This window comes from Rattus norvegicus, chromosome 13, assembly GCF_021556685.1.
Source record: "Rattus norvegicus strain SHRSP/BbbUtx chromosome 13, alternate assembly SHRSP_T2T, whole genome shotgun sequence".
Lineage (NCBI taxonomy): Eukaryota > Metazoa > Chordata > Mammalia > Rodentia > Muridae > Rattus > Rattus norvegicus.
The window spans coordinates 108,060,749-108,071,034 of record NC_141546.1 but is presented as its reverse complement, the minus strand read 5'-3'; the positions used below and the strand labels follow the sequence as shown (position 1 = coordinate 108,071,034).

Sequence of the window (10,286 nt, the reverse complement as noted above, 5' to 3'; positions counted from 1 at the left end):
TTAAGAGTACTTGGTAGTCCAGAGGACTCAAGTTCAGTTCCCAGAACCCATATTGGGCAGTTCAGAACTACTTGTAATTCTAGCTCCAGGGGACCCAATACCCTCTTCTGGCTTCCAACAGCACCTACACTCACATGGTAAACACCCAGAGAGATTTACACACATACACATAAATAAAAAATTTTTTAAAAGTCTTAGCAAATTTCATGGGAAAAAGAGCTACTCTAAGTGGTATTCATCTCTTCTTAAGGATGGAATAGTAGAAAACTTTGTTCAATATCTGACTTCTATAAAGGTCATAAAATGAGAAGGAGCCCTACTTTAACCTCTTAAAGCATTTCCTAGATATTATTGATCTCTTTCTGATTATTATTGGAAAGGGAATAAAATACAGAGAGAAATATGTACACAAAATGACTTAGCCCTTAATATACAGGATGCCCAAGTGTCTGCTTCCTCTTCTCTACCTTCGTCACAACCGTTATCTGTTTCTCTTATGAAATGTTTTCACCTAGTGGGATTGAGACAGAAGCCATAGTTAGCATAAACACATCACTATCCATAGAACACAACACCCACACTAACCCATAATATAGAGAAAACCAAATAAGCCAAATTTACACTGGGAGACACCGTGTATCTTGAGCTGTTTTGTCCACTCAGAGCACAGCTGGCATCTTTTGCCCTTTTCTTGGTACCTGGCAGGTCCTTCTTTTCAGGTTCCCTCTGCTTGAAACTCCTCCCTTTCTCCAGACTTTATGCAAATGTCATTCACCTCCTCTCAGGTCTCCCAGGCATCCTGGGAGGTTTCACTGCTAAAGGTTTCACAAGTGATTTTCCCTTCCTTGCTTTGTTTTTCTCCGTGGCATTTACCATCAATTTATAATTCTTGAATACTATTTATCTCTTAATCGTGTTTATTGCTGGGTAATAAGTACAATGAAGATGAGCTTACGAGCTCATGCAAACTCAATGAAGATGATGATGTCACTTCCAACCTCTAGGAATGTGATGGGCTACCAGTGACCAAAATCAGTTCTTTATTCTGAAACCTGACTGAGATTAAAATCATGGGAAAACATTGGAGACATTTTGACGGCACATCCCCGAAACGTTAATTTGAATAGTTTGAAGTGAAGCCCAGACACTGACAAAAAAATATTTTTAAAAAGTGAATTGAATGTGTAGCTGAGTTGGAAACTATCAATTTAAACAGAGTATTTCAACTTACCCCAATGTTTTCAGTAAGTACACACCATTATCTCTATCCACAATAGCCTGAACTGGAACTGGGCCCTTTATCTTCAGGCTCCTCAATGCATGCCTGGCCTGACAAAGAGTGCAGAACAACATTTGGGGAAGATATAGAAGGAAAACATTTTGTTTCAAGAGCAGTGTACTCATATAGTATGATAGAGTAAAATAATGGAAAATTTTCAGAAATCTTGGAAACCACTAATAAGGACCAGTGCTGGTTCATAGGGCATTTCAGAGAGATATAAGAAAGGTCCCAAAACAGGAAATGGCTCACATTTCTAGAGCTCTATGTGGAGATAACTGGATTTATAAGAAAAAAAAATAAAGCTGTATTTGTAGGCTGTGTAAACTAGTGGAATTTCAGAGCCTCTTATATCTGGATGTGGGCCTCCCATACCTCCCTCTAGGGTACCCCCTAGCCATCCTAATTGATGCAAAACCCATTAAGCCATAATTGCTGTGTAGCCTGGTACTCGAGATGATACTTGCTTACGCACCCAAAAGCAATTCTGGTCCTCACCAGTGCTCCCATCTGCATGGAGAAAATAATTTCTTGGCCACCCCATGCTGAGCAGAACCTAGGAGCTGAAATTAGGGTTAACGTCACCAGCATGCAGCACTCTGATTTCATTCATCAGCTACCTGCTCTCGGAATCTGACAATGTTACGGGTCAATTTTTTTCTTGGCACATTTAAGCGGCACAAGGGGGCATAGGGGACTCTACCAAGGCAGTAATTTCCTAGGTAATCATTCTAATGTCTTCATCCTGAGTGCATTTGTACGGCTGAGTTAATTAGGGGAGTTAATTTTCACAAATGGCACAAAAATGCCCATTTGCTGGTAACACTGCCTCTTGCCAATGCCTGGCTGAAGGTAACCAGGAAAGATAAGTTGACGCTCTGCATCTATCACTGCTGCTAGCTTGGACCAGGAAGGACCACAGCTGCTGGCTTGGCAGATGTGACCAGATTTGGAGTTTTCTAAAGGTTGTAGGAAAGATATTCTAAGCTGTCACTAAGGCTAAACAACATGGAAGATGCCTTCTGTCTATCTGCTTAGCCAGCCCTTCAGTCCATGCAGAACACAGAGGTTGCTAAAGGACCTGACAGAGAAGGTCCATACATTACTAAGCCAAGTCAGTCATGGTCTCCAGATGCCTCGATGTTTCTTGGGCCAAGACTCCCTGTTGAAGACTCTAAAGTGGTGGTAGGATCACATCTCACAGTCAATGAAATCCTGGGGAGCTTGGGGTTTTGGGTTTTTGTTGTTGTTGTTGTTGTTGGTGGTGGTGGTGGTAGTGTGTGTGTGTGTGTGTGTGTGTGTGTGTGTGTGTGTGTGTCTGTGTGTGCTGAAATCTGATGACTCTGGAATGGAACCAGAAAGTGGCAAAGCTGTCTGTTCTCTGGGAAAAAATATATTCTTCTCATAGAGAGGGAGAGCAAAAGAAAGAACCAGCATTGCTGGTCAACTGGTGGTACAACTTGTCTGTGAGGAAAAAGGAGGGGCTGGTGTGGAACCACCTCAGGACTCCAGGAGGGCAGCCAGCCACACAGGAAGGGCAGAAGGTTGTAGCTCTAAACATTTGATTTGAGAAGTCTCTGAGGTCTTCTGGCCCATCCAATTCTGGAAGGAAGTAGTTTTACAATGAAAGGGTAGCCTGAGTGTCTGATTTGAACCTTAATTAGTTACTCTTTTAATTATTATGAGCAAATACACAGAAAGATAATTTAAGGGAGGAGAGACTGATGCTGGTTCAGACATGGCAGGAAGTGGCTCCATGGAGCAGAAGCACCAGGCAGTTGTGAGTTCACATCTCTGTGGACACTCATCTAGCTTTCCCATGATTTCTCATTATTTATTTTTTCATTTGTATAGTGTATGTCATGATGATGGGTACTTGAGGGTATGCACACCGTGGCACACATGTGGAGCTCCAGAGGACAGCTTAGTGGAATCTCTCATTTCTTTCCATCTTTATTTGGGTTCCAGAGATAGAATCTAGGTCACCAGGCATGTATGACAATCATGTTTACCCACTGAGCTGCTTCCCTCTTTTTCCTTTTTCTTCCATCTAGGATACCAGCCCAGAAATGGTATTCCCCGCATTTAGGGTAGGTCTTCTCCCTCAGTTATTCCTCTCTAGAGATACGCTCAGAAATACACTCAAAAGTGTGTTTGGATAATATCTTAAGCACTCTTAACCCAATGAGGCTGACAATCAAAATTAGTCATTAAAACCCCTACTGAGTTCTTCCACTGTATTTAAATTTCTATCTTGCTGAGTTAATTTATTTTGGAAGTGTAAGTCCAACTGTCTTTCTCAAAGGACCAAGTATTTTATAAATAGCACCTTAGATGTAGCAGACATTGATAAACGCCACTTCCTTTCTGCTACATCTGGAATCTTCCACACTGAAGTCACAAGAAGGCCCCCAGCCTCATTTCTAGATTCTGACAGGCTTTATTGCTATAGAGAAGCATCCACTCCTGCCACATCTAGAAGCTGAAGGTGGGCAAAATGATTAGGTATTGGCATTAGCTGGTACAGATCTGGCAGGACAGTTTCCTAATTCACCCTACCTTCATGCAAGGAAAATGCATGTGCATCAGAACACAATCCTGGCAACTGTCTGCACACATGCTGGAAGACAGGAGGATGATCACCTGGCAGAGCTAATCAGAAGCCAGATGTATCTTGTCAAGCCCAAGTTCCTCCAAGCATGCCAGCACTCTAAGAAGTGCTTTGAATTGCAGGTCCTCACAACTCCAGCAGGCACCTGCCAGTCTTCCTGCTTGTATAAAGTTGTCCTTTCCTCCACCATCATTTGAGAACTTACCAACTTTAAAAGGACAAATAGTACCTAGAATAGGTGCTCTGGAAACACCATTCTTCTCTACTTTAGCCTTGGAAAGGATAAAATAAAATATTGGATACTACTCCCGAGGGCAGGCAGAATTAATGGAAATATGCAAACTTGGGGGATGAGAAGGGGGACCCTCTAGAAAGTACAAGAGACCTGGGAGGTGAGACTCTCAGAACTCAGTGGGGGGGGGACTTTGGATGAAATGCCCAACAATGGGGAGAGGGAACTTGTAGAGTTTACCACCAGTAGAAAGCCAGGGCAACAAGTGGACGGATGGAGTTGCCATCCCACAGTCAAAAATTCTGACCCAGAATTGTTCCTGTCTAAAAGAACTGCAGGGACAAAAATTGGAGACAAGACTGAGGGACAGGCAGTCCAGAGACTGACCCAACTTGGGTTCCATATCAAGGATAGGCTCCAAGACCTGACACTATTATTAATATGCTATGCTTGCAAACTGGAGCCTAGCATGGCTGTCCTCTGAGAGGCTCAACAAACAGCTGCCTGAGATAGGTGCAAATACTTACACCCAACCAATGGACTGCAGCCAGGGACCCCTGTGGTTGAATTAGGAAAAGTCTGGAAGAAACTGAGGAGGAGTACAACACCATAGGAAGATCAGCAATTTCAACTAACCAGGACCCCTGAGATCTCTCAGACACTGAGCCACATACACTAGCCGGTCTGTTGCCTCTGACACATATATAGCAGAGGACTGCCTGGTCTGGCCTCAGTGGGAGAAGATACACCTAACCCTAGAGAAATTTTGGGCCCCAGGGAGCAGGGAGGCTTGGCAGGGGAGTAGGGGGGCATCCTCTTGGAGATAGGGGGGGAAGAAGAATGGGATGAGGGACTGTCAGAGGGTAGATGGGATGAAGTAATGATTAGACTGTGAAAAAATAAAAGTAATAAAAAAAATTGGACACTATTCGGTCTAAACAACTTCAGTGGAGAGAGGATTTCATCCAATTCTATTTCAGAGGATACAGATCAGCCATGGATTTTTTGATCCTGGGCCCATGGTAAGGCTGAATATCATGGACTGCACTTATGTGGCAGAGACTGCTTACCTCACAACACACAGGAAGCAGAGCAAGCAGAAAACTAAGACTATGTAGTTTCAGAGGCACAGTCCCAATGACTTGCTCTCTCCAGCTAGGCCCCATATCTCTGTGTTTCCATAATACCCTAAAAGAGTAACACAAGCTGAGGACCAAGAAGTCAATAGACAGGTGGTGGGACAGTATATGTTCAAACCATTACAATAATGAAAGAAACAAAGGCCAGAAGCCAAAGTTCACCTGATTCTACTAAGCGCCCATAAGTGAATTTCAGACAAACAGAGGTGTCTTGATTGCTTGTTCTTTTTGTTTTACTCTCTGTTTTGCTTCCATCCAGAGAAACAGTTCCTAATCCTTTCTCTTCTAAGAGCTAAGGCTATGAATGACGATTCCATACAAAACATTTATAACCCCAAGACAGTCGTGAAATGTCACCCACAAACATTGTGAATTCAGCCCTGTCCTCCTCTCCTTCCCTCCTTCCTTCCCTAGAAACATGCAAGGACTATCTTAAGAGAGAGCAAATACAAAGAGAATCTATCCATATCTTTTCTAATGATTTACTTGCTATTTAACTTTCATGACAACCTTGTGGAAAAGAATATTTCCTCCATTTTCCATAGGAGAATGTTGACTTGGAGACAGGTTTGCTAAGATCAATATCACCACTCCCAAAGTGATTGAGGCAAAATTCAAACCTGGATCTGCTCAACTTAAGAGATTATATTTATTATTCAACAGGAGCTCTCAAGGGAATTCTGAGTACTTGATCACTAGGAAAAGCAGCAGAGGAGAGTATGTAGGAAGACAATGAAGACAACGTCTGCCTGCAGGAGTATGCAGAAAAAGCTACCAGACTTCTTCTGGGTATGTGTGTGGGGACAGGGTGGGGAGGAACTTTCCAAGAGCACCTGCCATGTAGCATGACAGCTTGCACTTAAGTCATACCAGCTTTCAGTTAAGAATGTCCTTGCTTCAGCCTTTGTTAATGTTTGGTATTCACATCAAGGTAGGGCAGGGGGCCTTGAAACATATCTTCTATTTTTCCAATAGCAAAGACTGCTATGGCTTCCACACATTCACACATTTGTTCAACATTTATTGAATGCATTTGCTTTTCCAGGCACTGAGCTGGGAGCTAGTCCAAGGTGAGAAAGATGTGAATCCAATCCTCAAAGATCAAAGGGATGATAAATTAATGAAAAAACCTCCTGCTGGAGATTTGCACACATAATGACAACTCACAGCGCACAGTGAGTAACTACCACAAGAAAATGATGGATCACATAGCATGAGGTACAGAGACCTGGGAGGCTACTGTCAGCTACATCCATCAGAGGAGGCTTCATGGAGGAGATGGCATTTTATCAAGGACTTGAAGCATAGAAAAAGTCATATGCCTACTGATGGGTACAAAGCATAAACAGAGGTCAAAAACTTCATTGCCTACAGTAGTGAGCCATTCCATTCTCAGCCTGTGTTCTTTCCATGGCTTGTAACAAGGACTCACAAATGCTCTCTTAAGAGACTTCCCTAGTTTTTCTTCTATTAGTTTGAGTGTGTCTGGTTTGATGTGGAGGTCCTTGATCCACTTGGACTTAAGCTTTGTACAGGGTGATAAGGATGGATCGATCTGCATTCTTCTACATGTTGCCCTCCAGTTGAACCAGCACCATTTGCTGAAAATACTATCTTTTTTCCATTGGATGGTTTTGGCTCCTTTGTCAAAAATCAAGTGACCATAGGTGTGTGGGTTCATTTCTGGGTCTTCAATTCTATTCCATTGGTCTATCTGTCTGTCTCTGTACCAATACCATGCAGTTTTTATCACTATTGCTCTGTAATACTGCTTGAGTTCAGGGATAGTGATTCCCCCTGAAGTCCTTTTATTGTTGAGGATAGCTTTAGCTATCCTAGGTTTTTTGTTATTCCAGATGAATTTGCAAATTGTTCTGTCTAACTCTTTGAAGAATTGGATTGGTATTTTGATGGGGATTGCATTGAATCTGTAGATTGCTTTTGGTAAAATGGCCATTTTTACCATATTAATCCTGCCAATCCATGAGCATGGGAGATCTTTCCATCTTCTGAGGTCTTCTTCAATTTCTTTCCTCAGTGTCTTGAAGTTCTTATTGTACAGATCTTTTACTTGCTTGGTTAAAGTCACACCGAGGTACTTTATATTATTTGGGTCTATTATGAAGGGTGTCGTTTCCCTAATTTCTTTCTCGGCTTGTTTCTCTTTTGTATAGAGGAAGGCAACTGATTTATTTGAGTTAATTTTATACCCAGCCACTTTGCTGAAGTTGTTTATCAGCTTTAGTAGTTCTCTGGTGGAACTTTTGGGATCACTTAAATATACTATCATGTCATCTGCAAATAGTGATATTTTGACCTCTTCTTTTCCGATCTGTATCCCTTTGATCTCCTTTTGTTGTCTGATTGCTCTGGCTAGAACTTCAAGAACTATATTGAATAAGTAGGGAAACTAGGGAAGCATCTGGAACACATGGGCACTGGAAAAAATTTCCTGAACAAAACACCAATGGCTTATGCTCTAAGATCAAGAATCGACAAATGGGATCTCATAAAACTGCAAAGCTTCTGTAAGGCAAAGGACACTGTGGTTAGGACAAAACGGCAACCAACAGATTGGGAAAAGATCTTTACCAATCCTACAACAGATAGAGGCCTTATTTCCAAAATATACAAAGAACTCAAGAAGTTAGACCGCAGGGAAACAAATAACCCTATTAAAAAATGGGGTTCAGAGCTAAACAAAGAATTCACAGCTGAGGAATGTCGAATGGCTGAGAAACACCTAAAGAAATGTTCAACATCTTTAGTCATAAGGGAAATGCAAATCAAAACAACCCTGAGATTTCACCTCACACCAGTGCGATTGGCTAAGATCAAAAACTCAGGTGACAGCAGATGCTGGCGAGGATGTGGAGAAAGAGGAACACTCCTCCATTGTTGGTGGGATTGCAGACTGGTAAAACCATTCTGGAAATCAGTCTGGAGGTTCCTCAGAAAATTGGACATTGAACTGCCTGAGGATCCAGCTATACCTCTCTTGGGCATATACCCAAAAGATGCCTCAACATATAAAAGAGACACGTGCTCCACTATGTTCATCGCAGCCTTATTTATAATAGCCAGAAGCTGGAAAGAACCCAGATGCCCTTCAACAGAGGAATGGATACAGAAAATGTGGTACATCTACACAATGGAATATTACTCAGCTATCAAAAACAACGAGTTTATGAAATTCGTAGGCAAATGGTTGGAACTGGAAAATATCATCCTGAGTGAGCTAACCCAATCACAGAAAGACATACATGGTATGCACTCATTGATAAGTGGCTATTAGCCCAAATGCTTGAATTACCCTAGATCCCTAGAACAAACGAAACTCAAGACGGATGATCAAAATGTGAATGCTTCACTCCTTCTTTAAATGAGGAAAAAGAATACCCTTGGCAGGGAAGGGAGAGGCAAAGATTAAAACAGAGACTGAAGGAACACCCATTCAGAGCCTGCCCCACATGTGGCCCATACATATACAGCCACCCAATTAGACAAGATGGATGAAGCAAAGAAGTGCAGACCGACAGGAGCCGGATGTAGATCGCTCCTGAGAGACACAGCCAGAGTACAGCAAATATAGAGGCGAATGCCAGCAGCAAACCACTGAACTGAGAATAGGTCCCCGATTGAAGGAATCAGAGAAAGAACTGGAAGAGCTTGAAGGGGCTCGAGACCCCAAAAGTACAACAATGCCAAGCAACCAGAGCTTCCAGGGACTAAGCCACTACCTAAAGACTATACATGGACTGACCCTGGACTCTGACCCCATAGGTAGCAATGAATATCCTAGTAAGAGCACCAGTGGAAGGGGAAGCCCTGGGTCCTGCTAAGACTGAACCCACAGTGAACTAGTCTATGGGGGGAGGGCGGCAATGGGGGGAGGGTTGGGAGGGGAACACCCATAAGGAAGGGGAGGGGGGAGGGGGATGTTTGCCCGGAAACCGGGAAAGGGAATAACACTCGAAATGTATATAAGAAATACTCAAGTTAATAAAAAAAAATAAATAAATAAATAAAAAAAAAAAAAAGAGACTTCCCTACCCACTCATACCCATTAAACTTGTACATGTGAGACACATCTTGGATTCAAGTAGTTAAAGCTATTAGTTATCAACATGCACAAAAACAACCAGGCAGACACACAAGTTCTTTGTTTAAGGAATGAAGGCTCATGTAACTCAACCAGAATCCATAGAGATATTAAAGTAATAACATGATTGAAAGTCAAGTATACAGAGACAGGGCTGTCCCAAAGAGAAGGAGCTGCCTTACCACCAGGAGCTGGAAAGACTCAGAATGATAGAAGCTGAGAGAAGTCAGGGTTTTGCTAGGACTGTTAGGTCTCATTCTCCAACCTGCCCAATCAGTCAGTTGCTTCTCCTCCATTCATGGCAGAATAGTAGCCATACAGGCTCAGAAGACTTTAAACATCAGTATTTGATCATTTTTAGTACAGGACACCTTTTAATAAAACCCATGACCACTATGCACCTAGTCCCTTGATACCAATCAAAAGCCTTTTAGTATTTCAGTTATAACTAAGAAAAGACAGGCAAAAATCGTCCAACACAAAAGAATGAGAAAAGTAACAGTGATTCAGAAAGCAGAAGAAAAAAAACTACATTATGACTGAGGTTCCCAGAACAATAAGAGAAGATATTGCTTCCCTTAAACTGAAACAGATGTTGTCATAGAGAATAAGGAAGGCTAAGCTGGGCCAAGGTGGTGCAAGCCTTTAATCCCAGTGCTCAGGAGACAGAGAGACAGAGGCAGGTAAATCTCTGTGAGTTCAAGGCTAGCCTGGTCTACATAGTGGGTTCATTAACACCCACTATGTAGATCATTAAGACCTACATAATGAGACTGTTTCAAAAGTAAAAGTAAAATAAAAATATTAAAAAAATAAAGAGGGAAGAGGGGTGGAGAAGAAAGGGGAAATGAAAACTCCAAACCAATGAGTAGAAACAGGAGTTAGAAGTTGGGTATGGAGAGCAGAATAGGAAGTAAGAGACA

General features: G+C 42.2%; 1 long non-coding RNA gene across 3 annotated transcripts in view; it reads right to left on the bottom strand.

The window, feature by feature from the left end:
• Positions 1-348: 348 nt before the first annotated feature.
• Positions 349-10,286, bottom strand: part of LOC102549394 (uncharacterized) — a 312,476-nt gene continuing 302,538 nt past the window's right edge. The window contains exons 6-8 of one of the 3 annotated variants that reach the window (NR_190619.1): positions 1,755-1,842; positions 1,232-1,324; positions 349-511 (exon numbers count right to left, since the gene is read on the bottom strand). This is a non-coding gene — a long non-coding RNA (uncharacterized LOC102549394). Of the gene's footprint in view, positions 512-1,231; positions 1,330-1,754; positions 1,843-10,286 lie in introns of all 3 variants that reach the window. The other 2 variants (NR_190618.1, NR_190620.1) reach the window with 2 other exon arrangements.